We start from the raw sequence: 15617 nt of genomic DNA on the forward strand, positions 1-15617 counted from the left end.
GAAGAATCTGAAGGGACTTGAGTAAAGATTCTGCAAACAACACTACATTTCATTTTAGATGAGAACCCGACTGGCCCTTGCCCGTTAGTTTTTGTGATGTCACATTGTTTAAAGTTTAAATATTCTTTGCATTTTCCTCCCAACGCTGCAGTTACATTAGAGGCTGGCTTGAAGGACCAGATATTTATGGATGTGCATGTCTACTGATTACGCCTGGCTGCCTGTGAGTTTTCCGAGCCACCGGGGAAGGTGTGCTTTGTGCAGAGCGAGAGAGTATGTGTGAAATATTCTTTGAATAATGAACGCGAGGTGCTCTGAGAAGACTTGACTTTATTTAGACATTCCGTTTCTTCGCAGTTTCCTCCCCGGAGGTCCCTTGGCTCTCTCTCCAGACAGTGTGTGTGTGGTAAGAAAAAGGCAGTGTGCGAGGGGTGGGGGTGGGTCTGCAGGGGTGGTGGGTTGTGACTGCAAATCAGGGGAACATAGATTTTTCTTACGAGGGAGATTGCATCATTCATACTTGAAAATCCCACGTGGAACAACTTGGTTAAATATTTATATGGTCCAGGTTACCCAGAGGTATTGTGGATCTTGGGGAAGAGTTAAAAAAAAAAAAAAGCCCACTTGATCAAAGATCAAAAGTTCACCCATGGCTATGGTCAGTGCAAAACTGCACCAAGGGTCTACACTCTAAAATATGTGCTGACATGGTTCTCTCAATTTATTAAGCACTTTGCTGAGGCATCCTCTGTGGAGGGGAAGACCCATAAAAAAGTTCATGCACTTACCAAAAAAAGTGCATCTATGTAAAACTGAGTTATGGCTGTAGGATGAATCGCTCATATAAGGACGCTTGGGAGAGAATTTCAGATTGTATCAACTATGATTTATCTGGGCCCCAATACACTGAAGTATGTAACGATCTTGACTTGGAACTACACTTCCTTCCTCCAAAGTCTCTCCCGCCTCCAAGACAGTGATTTCAGGCAGGATACCTTTATCACTTGTAAAGGGTGATAGAACCAGACAGCTGGCTGATTCTGTGATGCTGAAAACACCAGAGCTGTCTCCAGACACTGGGCTCCTTGTTAAACTCAATCCAGTGAATATCTTGGAAGCACTTTCTTTGTGCCAGACATTCCAGGGCATTTGGGAATCAAAGGTGAGATCAATACCACACGCAGCGAGTTTCAAGTCCCCTGGGAGGAGCCCAGGGGAAACCTTCCCTAACAGGTGGTGTCCTTGAGGGATGGTTAGGATGGTGCGTCCTTCCTGTGTCCAGATGGAGACCATCGCCTTGCCCCTCGTTTCTGCCCAGGACCCCGCTTCTGAAGTAGGCAGCTGGAGGGCACAGTGTCCTTCCCCACGCCAGGAGGGGGCCCGGTGCTCCTGTCAGCGTCGGGGCATGTGTGCCCAGAAGTGTAGGAGCGAGGTCCAGTCCTGTCCAGCCTTGGCCACTGCCCTCCCAGGTTCGGGCTGGAGCCTCCTGCCTCGGTTCTGGGCTCCTTGGGTCAGGATGAAGAGGAGAGATGCAGGGGGCAGTGGTGCTGTGGTCCAGAGTGGTCTCTTCATGCCAGGCACCGTTGCTGGCCTTCTCCAGGGGTGAGTCCCTAGCACAGCAGCTTTCCCCGATGTGGGGGACACCCTCGTGAGCTGGGCTCCTGTCTCCTTCCCTTAGCTCTGCTCCTGCACCCCAGGAGCTGCCTTCCTTCCGGGTTAGCCTGTCCCTTCTGCCGCGTCCGCTCAGCTCATGGGAAGGCTCGTGCCACCCTCCCACGCCACGATGCACAAGTGCCATCCGAACGTGCTAGCTGGCTCCCTGTGTCCTGCGGGGAGACCCCCACCCCAGGCAGGCGCTGAGTTCAGTCTTCTTCCAGGCCACGCCCCCCAGCGCTGTGGTGCAGCAGTGGCACCACGAGGGTCTCTGGGGTGTAACTCCTCAGCCAGAAAACTCAGTGAGTTCTCTGCGGCCCCGCACTTTGCTTGTGATCAGAATGTGGGGCTGGGGAAGGAGAAATGCTCTGTCTACTCAGACTCTCTCCAGGACAAAAGACGCCTGGAAAGAGCACGTGATGAACTGTCTGATGGACGGTGCGGGCAGTAAGTTAAGCTCCGGAGGATCTCGAGGAGGGAGAGGTCAGCTGGGATTTCCTCCTGGAATGCCAGGTGGAATTTGTCGCTGGATTGTAACAGGGCAGTCGCTACTTTCAAAAGGAGCTGCCTTTGATGTATTGTTTGCTCCCAGCTCTAAGATCAGATGTACCCACGACGACTTCCCCTGGTGCTCAAACAGGACACGCATGGAGATGAAACATTTGGCCTGGCTGAGCTCAGGGAAGGTCTGGTTATTAGGGGAGAAAATGTCCAGCCTGAAAGATGCCGGGTGACTCATAATGCAGAGAAGTTTCTTTGATGTGAGATGGGCATTTTTTATCTTGTGAGGTGTCGGCGTACTGTGCGGGGAGCTCCTATACGTGCGAGGCCCAGCAGATGCCCCAGGGGGTGTGCACAACCTGGGAAGAGGGTCTGGGCTCCCTGTGAGGGAGGGCTTCCTGATCATCAGGACCTTCTCCCAACGCAAGGTGGAGAGCTCCCCGTCACCAGAAGTGTTCAAGTAGAGTCTGCACAAGACAACGTGTCGTGCTGGACTCGATGCTTCTTGCCAGTCCTGCTAAATTCAAAGCTCCTGGAAGCGTAGGTCTGTGGAGACCTCAGACCCCCGGTGGTTTGGGAGCGCTGATGATTATTCAGCCCCGATTGTCTGGTCTTCATGAGACTGATGCTTTTATGGTTTGGTTTTCTCCCTGCGGGGTCAGATAAAGGTTAACCCTTTATCTCAGGAAGGCAGCAGGAGCAAGTGACAGGCTCAGAGTTGCACTTGTTTAGGGAGTGAGGGCTGGAATTCATACAACCCTATGTTTTATGAGCCTCCAGGAAAGGCTGTCATGGCAGCACCTGTAAGACAGGCTGGGGCCTGGGACCCTTTCCTGCAGTGCTGCAATGCTTGCCTCTGGACACACTTCTCCTCGTCTCCTGGAGCAACAAAATACAAAGAAACTATAAGGGACTAAAAATAACTGCGTGCCTGCCTGCTCGCGAATTTGGGCAAATTCTGGACAAGATACAAAGAAACCAAAAAAACCCAACTGCCACCCCCGAAGAGCCAGGGAGCAAAACAGGGTGTCGGGAGCAAAAGCAGGGTCCTGTGCGTGCCCCCTGCACCCAACAACACCAAAGGGGTGGGCAGAACACCTAAGCCCCCCTCCAGCCGGACCCATGGACACACCCCTACCCTCACCCATATAAGGAACAGGTTCGCGCCCCACCTTGGGAAGCAAGCAAGGGAACTTGTTTGTTCTCGCTCCTCCCTGCTGCAGCAGGGGCCCCAATAAAGGCTTGCCTGAATTTCTTGTGTGGCCTCTGATCAATTTCGATTGATTAAGGGGACCAAGAACCCTGGTCAGCAGCGCATGCACAGGCCAGAGCCCCAGGAGGGTGGAGGTGCCCGGCTCTCCTAGCATGAATCACCAGGCCTGCCAAGATGCTCATCACTTAAGTACTGCTTTATCCCAGGCCTTGGATTTGGAGGGAGAGGAGAGGGGGAGTTTTCACCTCTCTTGCAATGTAATTCTATGGTACAGCAGTTGCTTATAACATTTTAAAAAATGCAAAAAATATATTTTAACATTTCTCACTTAGAGCAAAGTGATTCCCATTACTATGCAGCTCCCTTAGGGGCTGGACTGGGTCATTAACCTAATAACACCCCCTGAACCCTGAAGCATGGCTAGTTCATCAGTTCACTACAATGGAATGATCTGGAAAGAAGGAATGCATAACTAGTCAAGCGAGTGTTGGTTTTATGGGTGACTGGTCGTGGGATGGTAGGGAGGGGGGTGTTTTAGATCCAGGGTCTCTGATCGTAACATTCCTGGGCTGCAGGGCACTTAGGAATCTGCTAGTCCAGCGTTTTCTAACTGTGCTTCCCAGAGACCTAGGAGTCGGGAGGGGGGGTCTTCTCCCACCCCCCTCTTCAACCGGAGCACCTCTGCTTTGCTCTGCTTTACAGACCTGGTTCAAGAGAGGAAAAAGTTCACGGGCATCACTCCTTCCGTGCAGCCAGGCCTGGCAGGTCTTCATGGGGATGGGGCAGTGAGAAGCTCCGCCTTTTCTGAGAAAAGCGAGGGGTCCCAAGTGTAAGGGGTGGCTCAGGGTTTGTGGGGACATGGCAGTGGGAGACTCCGGAGAGCTGAGCGCTTCCAGTCAGGGTCTTGGGGTGGGGCAGAAAGAGGACAAACCGTTTCCCATTCAGGGACCAACCGCTCCGGCACTGGGATTCTGGACCTGCCATCAGTGGTTTGCTCTTGGCCGGCCTCAGGGTCCTGCATTTCCTGACCTTGTGCGGAAACGTGATGTGTGTGGACATTTCTCTGGGATGCAGGGGCTGTCAGGTGAGGGGAAGTGGGGGCTGACTGTGATAATTACACTCCCAGAGGGGTTCAGAACCCCTACTGATGTTGGCTACATGGAGACCTTGAACCTCATCTCCTAGTTCCTTTCTCCAAGTAACTTCTTGAGCTGCCCTCGCGCTTCCTTCAGGGGGGAAACAAAATACCCTCAAGCCTCGGAATTTGGAATCGTTATTATGCCCTAGATTGCTTATTTGTGTGTGTGTGTGTGTGTGTGTGTGTGTAAGCTGGTTGTGACTCAGGGCTGGAGCATCCGTGCTTCCTCCCTCGCCCTTCTTTCTGTTTGGACTCAGACTCCTCTGCTCTGAAGACACGTCTTTTCTGTTGCCCCCAGAGCTCTGTCTGTCCCCTGATCTGTGCTGTTCCTCAGGGCACAGGTCCAATGGCGTGCCAGCAACTGGGGCCAACGGCGGTAGCGGAAACCGAGACTGGTCTGGAAAAATATTTGTTTCATTAGCAGAAATGATCTGTGTGAGCCTCTGAGGGACCAGCATCCACTTTTAACTGGCTGGCCTGGAGCCGAGCCTGATGAGTTTTCCTGCAGGACTGTTTTTGGTTTTGAACTGAGCGATGGGTGTTGGGCTCCAGCCCGAATGCCAGCCCGGAGAAGGCTGAAACGTGGCCCTGTGCTTGCCCTCGACTGGCAGTGCCGAGTGCACTTGAGGAGCCTCGAGGGACATGCAAAGGGGCGCTGGGTAATGTCGGCCCCGGGGGGGCAGTGCCACACAGACTCGTCCCTCCTGGGTGAGTGGTGCTGCTCTCTGGGTGTGGACTGCTAGCTGGAGAGGAAGGTGACTCCAGGAGAATGACCTGCGGGGAGCTGACCCCCATCAATTACGGGACCCGTGTTCCCTACGGCAGCTCTTGATGTGGGGGAGGGCAGGAGCCTCAGAGGGAAATCCATGGGGGTCACCGAGCCACACAGAGCGAGGTAGGTGGATGGTCCCACCGGGTCATCTCAGATTTGGCTTTAAATCAAAGCAGCCTATGGAAATCCCAAGGTTCCACAGAGAATGTGCTGGAAAGAGAGGGGATAACGCCAGGGAAACCCACTGGTTCTCAAGCTCGAGGTCTGGATCGCTAGGGACCCACAGAATGGTCCACATCATTCTCAGACCCTAAAACCACCCTTGTCTCCCTAGGACTCCACTTGGGACTCTGGGCTGTCCTGTGTCCATCAGGGCTCTTTGGGTGAGAGCCCTTGGGGTCACCTTGGAGCAGCAATGCCATTTTCCAAGAGGTATAGTTTACAGAAAGGTAGATTTTCTCCAGGGACCTACCCTCTAACCCTTCATAACCAGTCCCTTTATCATGCCCTCCTCAAATTATCCTAATAGGAAAACCATCCTTTCTGGACTTTCCTATAAGTGAGGTTTGACAGTGTCTTGCTCTAAGAACAAAGCTCCTCAAACACATGTGCTGGAGAGCAAACAAGTGATGAAAAGTTAAAAAAATCCTGGGGCTCAGGGCCGCAGTATTATATGGAATTACGGCCCACACTCTGGACTGTTGCTGGGTAGGACACGTGGGCACATGACTGGGTTCACAGGGGCGTGGATGAGAACAGGATTGCCAGCCTATCTCCTGGGATCCCTCACCGAGTGCAGGCGACTAACTGGAAATCATTTGTCCTAGGGACCCAGCCCGGATAATTACACTGAAAACCTCCCATGGTCCTATGTGTACCCAGCCCCCCAGCCACAGGTAGGGGGATGCCAGACCAGAGAGACCCTGCTGCATGACACAATACTATATATAGAAAACCCTAAAGTCTCCAAAAAAACCCTATTAGAACTAGTAAATGAATTCAGTAAAGTTGTAGGACACAAGATTAATATACAGAAATCTGTTGCTTTTCTATACACTAATAATGAACTATAAGAAAGAAAAGCAAGAAAATAATCCCATTTACAATCACATTAAAAAAATACCTAGGAACAAACTTAACCAAGGAGGTGAAAGACCCACACTCTGAAAACTGTAAAACAATAATGAAGGAAATTGAAGATGATGCAAAGAAATGGAAAGATATCCTGTGTTCATGGGTTGGAAGAATTTAATATTGTTAAAATGCCCGTATTACCCAAAGAAATCTACGGACTTAATGCAATCCCTATCATAATACCCATGACATTTTTCACAGAACTAGAACAAATCATCCTAAAATTTATATGGAACCAAAAAGACCCCAAATTGCCAAAACAACCTTGATAAGAAAAACAGAGCTGGAGGCGTCACAGGCCCTGAATTCAGATTATGCTACAAAGCTACAGTAAGCAAAACAGCATGGTACTGGCACAAAAACAGACACATAGATCAATGGAACAGAATAGAGAGCCCAGAAATAAACCCACACTTATATGGTCAATTAATCTATGACAAAGGAGGCAAGAATAATCAATGGAGGAAACACAGTCTCTTCAATAAGTGGTGCTGGCAAAACTGGACAGCTACATGTAAAAGAATGAAATTAGAACATTTCCTCACATCATATACAAAAATAAACTCAAAATGGATTAAAGACCTAACTGTAAGACCTGAAACCATAAACTCCTAGAAGAAAACATAGGCAGAACACTCTTTGGCATAAATCAAAGCAACATTTAAAAAAAACCTGTCATCTAAGGCAAAAGAAATGAAAGCAAAAATAAACAAAATGGGACCTAATTAAAATTAAAAGCTTTTGTACAGCAAAGGAAACCAAGCAAAGCAAAAAAGACAATCTACTGAATGGGAGAAAATATTTGCAAATGATATGACCGATAAGAGGTTAATACTCAAAGTACATAAACAGTTCATACAACTCAACACACACACACACACACACACACACACACACACACACACAACCAAACAATCTGATTAAAAATGGGCAGAAGACCTGAATAGACATTTTCCCAAACAAGACATACAGATGGCCAACAGGCACATAAAAAAAATGCTCAACATCATTAGTCATCAGAGAAATGCAAATCAAAACCACAATGATATACCACCTCACACCTTCCAAAATGGCTATCATCAAAAAGTCTACAAACAACAAATATTGGTGAGGATGTGGAGAAAAGGGAACCCTCTTACACGTTGGTGGGAATGTAAATTGGTGCAGCCACTATGGAGAACAGTATGGAGGTTCCTCAAAAACCTAAAAATAGAACTACCATATGACCCAGCAATTCCACTCCTGGGTATATATCCAAAAATAAAAACCAAACCAAAACCACTAATTTGAAAAGAGACATGCACCCCAATGTTCATAGCAGCATTATTTACAATAGCCAAGAAATGGAAGCAACCCAAGTGTCCAACAGCAGATGAATGGATAAAGAAAGTGTGGTATATATATACAATGGAATACTACTCAGCCATAGAAAAGAATGAAGTGTTGCCATTTGCAGCAACACGGATGGACCTAGAGGGTATTATGCTTAGTGAAATAAGTCAGAAAGACAAATACTCTGTTACCACTTATATGTGGAATGTAAAAAACAACGAATGTACATAACAAAACAGAAATAGACTCACTGATATAGAGAACACACTAGTGGTTACCATTGGGGAGAAGAAAGCAGGGAGGGGTGAGATGGGGTAGGTGGTTAAGAGATACAAACTATTAATGTCTAAAATAAATAAGCTACAAGGATATATTGCATAGCGCAGGGAATATAGCCATTATTTTATGACTATAAATGGAGTATAATCTATAAACATATTGACTCACTGTGTTGTATACCTGAAACTAATATAATATTGTAAATCAACTCTACTTCAATAAAAAATAAAATAAAATGAACGTCTTCAAGGCAAAGAGAGACACTGCTGGCGTATTAGCCAGGGTTCTCCAACAGGGTATATAGAGATATAGGAGATTCATGCTAGGAATTGACTCACGTGATTATGGAGGCTGAGAAGTCAGAAGTCCCACCATCTGAGAGGCCCAGGAGAGCTGGGGTGTGATTCAATCCAAGTCCAAAGGCCTGAAAACCACAAGCACCGACGTCTGAGGGCAGGAGAATATGGACGTCCTAGCTCAACAGAGAGAGTGGATTCCCCTTCCTCCACCTTTGGTTCCACGTGGGCCCTCAAAGAATTGAACGTGGTCCATCACCTCGGGGAGGGGGGTCAGCTTTCCTCACCCACCGATTCAAATGTGAATCTCTTCTAGAAACGCCCTCGTAGCCACAGGCAGAAATCATATTCTACTAGCTACCTGGGCATCAGTCAGCCCCATGAGGTTGACACCTAAAATCAACCATCACACAAGCTGAAGTAGCAAGAGAGAAAAAGGGTCAGGGTTGGGTTCAACGGTCACCCTGTTACATTCCAAGACTTTTCACCCTTGGCTGAGACAGGCCGGTGGTGATGCAGGAGGAAAGAGTTCGGGAAGGATGTGATTCTCTCCGCGTGGATGTGAGTTGTGTTTTTATGAAGAAGCTGTAGAAACACTCAGCGTCTCAGAGGCAGAGGATCGGGGTGGGGAGCTGAATCCCTTCGTGGCTTTTCCAACGCTTGTAAAAACAACTTCATGGCACCTCAGACACGCCAGCATCCGCCAGACCCCCTCCCTCCGAGGTTGGGGTCCCAGGCCCATGTTTCCGCGTTTTAATAATCCCAGCCGTTCCCTTTGCTGCCTCAGCCTCGGGGATGATACTGTCAAGTTCTCTTTACCTTTTGAGTCACCAGCATAGCAATTTTATACCTTATGTAACTATATGTATCGAATCTTCTCCATTCGCGTACCTGGCGTGGGCTGTCTTCTGTCTGAAACACGCCCTGCACCTTTGCAGTTTGTGGGTGTGAGCGAGTCCATCCTGGCCTGGAGAAGTGGGGAGGGGAGCCCAGTGGAGGCTGGAGGATACAGGTCAGCGAGGAGGGAGTCTGGAAGGCAGTCTGCGTCACTCCTGCTGCCTGAGGCTCTGGGGCCACGTGTGATCAGGGGCCTGGGTGGTGTCGGGAGAGGAAGGAATCAGGAAACCTCTCCTCTCTCAGTCCTGGGCTGCATTGGGGGCTGCATGTTGCATGCTTCACTGCCTCTTCTGGCCCTTCTGTGTCAATGTCCCTGCAAAGAGCCAAGTCACCAGAGCAGGTCTAACTCCCGATCCCACTGCCTGCCACCCGCCACTGCCGCTTGTTCCCCGGTGCCTTCAGCGGCCCTTGTTAGGACTGGGAGAGTGGCTCTGGGGTCTGGCCTGGGAGAGATTGAGTTCCTCCATGCCCGGTGCCTGGGTCCTGTCCTGACCACCAGTCCTCAGGGAACTCCAGGTCCCTTCTGCAAACCCACACCCCCTGGACTGCCCCGACCTGTTCTCTTGGCAGCTCTAACTGGTTCTACAGGCTGAGGCTGCCTGGGCTCAAGCTGGGCCCTAGGGAGGTCTGGAAGCTGCCAGAAAAGTGAGGGCCTTGTGGGAATGAGGCAGGCTTGGAGGCTCCCTGTTACGTGCCCCCGAATTCCCATGTTGAAGCCCTAACCCCTCCCCCAGCACCTCAGAACGTGACTATTTGGAAACAGGGTCTTTACAGAGATGATTTGTTCAAATGAGGCCCATAATCTGGCTGGTGTCCCTATAAGAAAAGATTAGGACACAGGGAGAAGCCAGGAGTGCGTGTGCCCAGAGGGATGGCCACGTGAAGAGGGTGGCCGCCTACACAGCAAGGAGAGAGGCCTCCGAGGAGACCAGCTATGCTGACACCTTGATCTCGGACTCCCAGACTCCAGACTGAGACAGTGCCTGTCTGTTGTTTAAGCCCCCGTGTGGTGCTCTGGTATGGCAGCCAGAGTGGACTAAACCGGTCCCCAGCATCTTCTCCAGCTGATTTGAATCCTCCTTGCGCTGGTTTCCCTCTGTATTAGTTTCCTGTGTGTGACAAATTACCACAAACTCAGTGGCTTCAAACAACATAGATGCATTCTCCGATGGTCCGGGAGATCAGAAGTCTAGAACCAAGGCTTTGAGGGGCTGGTTCTTTCTGGAGGTGTCGAGGAGAGTCCGTTTCCTTGGCTTTTTCTAGAGGCTGTGCAGTCCCTGGCTCATGGCCCCTTCCTCACCTACTCCACCATCTGTGAGCTCCTGCTGCTGACCTGACCCTCCTGCCTGCCCCTTGGAAGGAAAAGCTGGTGGTGTAGTTTCAGTCCAAACCCGAAGCAGGGGAGCTGCTGTCCAAGGGCAGGGAGGATGGAGGCCCATGTGCGATGACCCTGTGGTCACACTGGCTATAATCCAACCGCATAACCCAGGGATTCTCCCAGCTCAAGACTTTTAGTTTCGTCATATCTGCAAAGTCCCTGTTGCCTTGTGAGTCCCAGGTCCTGGGGATTAGCATGACGTCTTTGGGGAGGTATGGTGTGGTTCAGCCCCACTCCCCTCTCCATTCCGGCTCCCTAACTCATGCCTCCTTACAAATCATCAGAGGCTGCTGGGGAAGCAAAAGATAGGAGGTGTCCCGGCCTCCCACCCAGCCACTGCTTCCACATCGTCCCCACTAGGCCTCCACAGTGGGGGGCCAGTGAGAAGAAAGGCCTCGTCCTGCTCTGCAAGTCCATCCGCTGTAGCACAGAAATGCTGAACGGCTAAAAGCAGTGACTTAAAGTCAGGCTCTGGGCATTGCCCTCTGAGTGCAGGTGCTCAGCTGGCAGGGGCTTTCACGGTGCCTGAGAGGCCCCGCAGGGGAGGGATGAGTGAGCTGGTTACCAAGTGGCTCTCTGGCCCCTTATCAGCGGTGGGAGCTTGGAGGAGTCACCAGAGCCCTAAGCCTCAGTGGCCTCATCTGGAAAATGGGGACAACGGTGCCTACCTTACTGGGTTGTCATGCGAACTAATTGGAAATTTCTTTTTTGCATGGAAAGAGCTCAGCAGAAAGCCGAGCACTTACTGAGGGCTCAGTGAATGCTGGTCATAATGAGGATATTCAGAAACTCTGCTCTTTCGTCTGTTCAGCCCTGCAGCATTCGGGGAGCTGACCAGGCCGTGCGGCTGCTGTGTGAGTGTGCATGTGTGTGTGAGCATGTGTGCGTGTGTACAAGGATGGGCGCTATGAGGCCGTTGAATCTCCCAGTGCGGTCCTGATTTCCCGCAAGGGCCCCTCACAGACCTCTGCCCCAAATGTAGGCTCCTGACAGACCTTCCCTCCCTCCCCCTTAGTTCTGGCACTCCACTCCGATGAGAGGATACTGCGTGAAGCTGACTTCATCCCTCCACCCCGAGGCCCCCGTGTATCCTCCGGGTTGACCCAGCATTAGTCACCCTGCGTGACTGCTGAGCTGTGTACCGGCCGCGACGCACCCCACGTGCAGACAGAGGCTCCGCGCTCCTGGAAGGTGCCTGGGTGTTAGCGCCCCGTGGTGCGCTGGGAGGGGTGTGTGTGTGTGACTGTGGGTGAGCGGCTGTGTGCGAGTGCACATAAGTGTGAATATATGAGTGTGAGTGAGCGTAAGAGTGTGAGCGTGCAACGGGCAGGCCGCGCGGGGCCAACCCCCCTCCGGCACCGAGTGGAAGCAGCCCCGGGGCGGGGGCGTGAGCAGAGTGCACCGGGCTCACAGCACCTGGAGTCTGAGCGTGAACCTGCTCTCCTCCCCGATGCTGGGGAACCGACCCCAGTCTCAAGTCACTGAGACGTGATTTCAGGCTCCGCTATCCCGCTGCCTCCGTGGAGGCCCCGGTTTTGGGTTTGCGAAGGATGAGGGAGGCCGGGACTTTCTGGGGAGCGGACGGCGCCCATGAAGGAGCAAAGGCCACGGGGTGAGACTCACCTGGTCCGTGTGGCCTCCGGCAAAGGCAGGCCGCCCTGCGAGCTTCGGTTCCTGATGTGGAACCAGGCCGTGGTTCCCGCCTCCCTGGGCGCAGGAGAGGATTCAGTGAGGGGATGTCGGTGGGTTCCCATCACACAAGAAAGGGCCCAGCGCCCTGCTTGCTCAGCACTCAGGTCCCTCGCCTGGCACAGCACCTGCAGCCCTGCTCTCCCCCCACGCCCATCCCGTGCTCCCCTTCCCCTCCCCCTCTGCAATCTCTGTACGAGGAGGCCGGGAGAAAGTCCTGCCAAAAAGCTCCCTCAGCAGGGCGGAGGCGGCCCGGCCAGGTTCCTGTTTGCCTGAACCAAAGCCGCAAGGCCTTCAAAGGAACCTAGCAAACCCGGATGGAACGGCTTGTTTTTTCCCACACAGAAGGAGAAGGAGACAGAAAAGTGTGCGAAGTCAGGCTCCACTAAGCTCACAAAAGGCTTTTTGTTCCAGCTGAGACGGGTGAAAAAAATCACAGAATTGGGAGAGGGTGTGTGCTTGTTTCTCTGCTTTTAGTGTTTAGGTAAAACCACCTGGCTTCCCTCCCCATCTCCCACCCCGAGTCCTCTACCAATTAACCCTCTTCGTCTGCCGTAGAGAACGCTAGAGCCACGCAGCCAGCAGGGATTTCTGAGGTCTTTAGTCCAGCTGAATTTTAATTTTCCAAACAATGATACGTGATACTTATTAAATTATATAGCTCTGCAGTACTTGTGCATGTTTTGTATTGTTGGGAGTGATGCAACTAAGGCTCCTGCCTCAGGTTAACCAGCTGGTCCCCGGCTGAGCTGGGGCTGGAAGCAGGTCACTTGGGACTCAGCTCGGGCTTAGCCTGGGATCCTCCACTGTCATTTCTGAACTGATGTGGACAGTCTGCTTGCTCCCGACCCTTCTGTCTACAGTAAAGAGAGATCTATATTAAGGTTTGTTTGTTCCCATGAAATCATAAATCCCTCTAGGCAGGTCACTGTATGCCCGGCACCCCTGAAGTTGTGCAGCGCACAACCTGTGAGAGGGAACAGGGCGGGCCTGCTTCCAGGGTTAATCCAATAGTGTCAATTCATCCCTCTGGCATGCATGGAACAATGCCCTTGGGGGGAAATTATGCCTTTGCTCCTGAGACTGGGGCTCCAAATGCACATAATCTAGTATAACTGGGCCCAGCCGTGTGGAAAGAAACGAGGAAGTAAGGGCTTCTCAGTCCCAGACACCCTGGCTGGGGAGGCCCTTGTGCTCTTAGCAGGCTGGGCTTAGGGGGAGGTGGGTGTGTGGACAGGGGAACCATCCTTAGGGGGCAGACAGGAGAGTGTTTCTGGGGGGCTCTGATGGGGCAGAGCTCGCAGGCCCAAGGCAGCTAGAGAAGGAAGAATTCAGTAGTTTCTGTCTTGACTCAGAGGCAACCCTGTGAGTTTATGAGCTCTCCTCCCTCTCCATTATAAGCTCCATTTCTTCATCTGTTAAAATGAACAGAGCTCTCCTCGGGCTCATGTGCAGGCCCACTGTCTACTGGGCCACGGAGGAAGGTCCTGCCCTTGTGGGAAGAGTCTCAGAAAGGCAACCTTGCTATGGCCGCAGGACCGAGGGCAGAGTAAGGACTAATGGTGAGAATTTCTGGAGGGCACATTTTATCCCAATGGTGGGAAGAAGTTTCTATCAATAATAAGAAAACCCTACAATCGAGGTACGGACTCCCTGGCATCTCGGCCCTCTCTGTCCCTCCCTAACTGAGCTACTGCTGGGATGTGTGTGTGTGTGTGTGTGTGTGTGTGTATAGCTTAATGACACATCAAAAGTGTGCTGTGCAATCACATTCATGGTAAAAAAAAAAAGGAAGCTTTTTTGTCCTCAGGTTCTGTTAAAGTAGATATATCTTGAGCCAACCAAACACTGACCCCTGACTACCGAGTTCCACCCCAAAATCAAGGCTCAGTGGACAACCCAGTTAAGCAGCGCTTCTCAAAAAGTGATCCCTTGACCAGACTCACTCGTGTCTGGGTATGTCCACATTGGAAAAGCATTCCTACACCGAGTTGCTACGTTGATCTGCCAACGTTGAGTGGGGTAGGCAGACGAGCGTTAACTTCCTTTTGCAAAAGAGGAAATAAATACCTTGCCAGAGGTTGCATGGCCAGCAAGCAGCAGGCCTGGGTGAGGAAGGCGGGTCTTCTGGTTCCTTCTACTAAGCCTTGTCCCGGAAAGGAGTGGGCTGCCTCGGCAGTTGCTGCAGCTCCAAGCAGATAACTGTGGGACCAATCCTGGAAGAACCTCTGGAGCCCGGATTTGTACTGTCAAATTGTCCTCCTGCTCTGGTCGGGGCAGAATTTTTAGGAGCATAATTTGGCACTGTGCATCAGAAACTTTAAAGATGCGCTATGATTTGACCAGTTATTTTCATGGCTAAGAATGTACCTTAAAGCAATAATCAGAAATGGACACTAGGTTAAAAAGTTAGACATAGGATTACCATATGACACAGCAATTCCCCTCCTAGGAAATAAAAACATACGTCCATAAAAAAAATGTTATATGGGAATGTTCATGGCAGCACTGTTTATATTTGCCACTCAAATGAAAATGAGCCAATGTTCATCAGCTGTTGAGTGGATAAAATGTGACATATTCATACAAGGGAATATTATTCAGCAATAAAGGGAAAGAAGCCCTGACACTTCCCACACACGGATGACCCTTGAAAACATTCAATGAAAGAAGCCTCTCACAAAAGACCATACACTGTATGATTCCATCTACATGAAATGTCCGGAACTTGTCTCTATAGGGAAATTGATAGAGACGGAAAGTAGATTAGTGGTTGATTAGGGCTGGGGCAGGTGAGCGGGGAGGAACAGAGATGGGCTGCTATGGGTATAGGGCTTATTTTAGGGGGAACAAAAACATTCTAAAATTAGATTGTGGTGATGGTTGTACAACACTGAAAATACTAAAAAACATTAAACTGTACACTCTAAACAGGTGACTTGTATGGTATGTTATTTGTATCTCATTAGAGCTGTTTTTAAAAAAATGGACACCAGGATGCTGTTCTCAGCATTTTAAAATAATAACAGCAAAATATTTAAAAATAATCCAGATCCCTAGGAAAAACAAACAATTAAAAAATTATAATATATCCATAGATGAAATATAAGCAGTCAACAAATATAAGACTACTTTAGACCAAGAGAAAATGCTCATGATATATTATAAAAAATAAAATATAAAACATATGTAAAGCATGATCCCAGTTTTATCTAATTAAAAAAAATTAAATGTTTTATTTTGAGATAATTGTAGGTTCACACTCAGCTTTAAGGAATAATACAGAGAGGTCCTGTGTACCCTTCACCAATTTTCCCCAATGGTAATGTTTTGCA

The 15617-nt window shown here is 50.2% G+C and overlaps 1 long non-coding RNA gene across 20 annotated transcripts in view; it reads right to left on the reverse strand.

Annotated features, from left to right (window-relative positions):
* LOC117197384 (uncharacterized) overlaps positions 1-15617 on the reverse strand; it is a 127034-nt gene that overhangs the window by 98021 nt on the left and 13396 nt on the right. For 13 of the 20 annotated variants that reach the window (XR_007476071.1, XR_007476074.1, XR_007476086.1 and 10 more), the window contains exons 4-6: positions 14353-14652; positions 12217-12300; positions 8361-10324 (exon numbers count right to left, since the gene is read on the reverse strand). This is a non-coding gene — a long non-coding RNA (uncharacterized LOC117197384). Of the gene's footprint in view, positions 1-8360; positions 10325-12216; positions 13140-14352; positions 14653-15617 lie in introns of all 20 variants that reach the window. The other 7 variants (XR_007476080.1, XR_007476089.1, XR_007476090.1 and 4 more) reach the window with 7 other exon arrangements.

This window comes from Orcinus orca, chromosome 2, assembly GCF_937001465.1.
Source record: "Orcinus orca chromosome 2, mOrcOrc1.1, whole genome shotgun sequence".
Lineage (NCBI taxonomy): Eukaryota > Metazoa > Chordata > Mammalia > Artiodactyla > Delphinidae > Orcinus > Orcinus orca.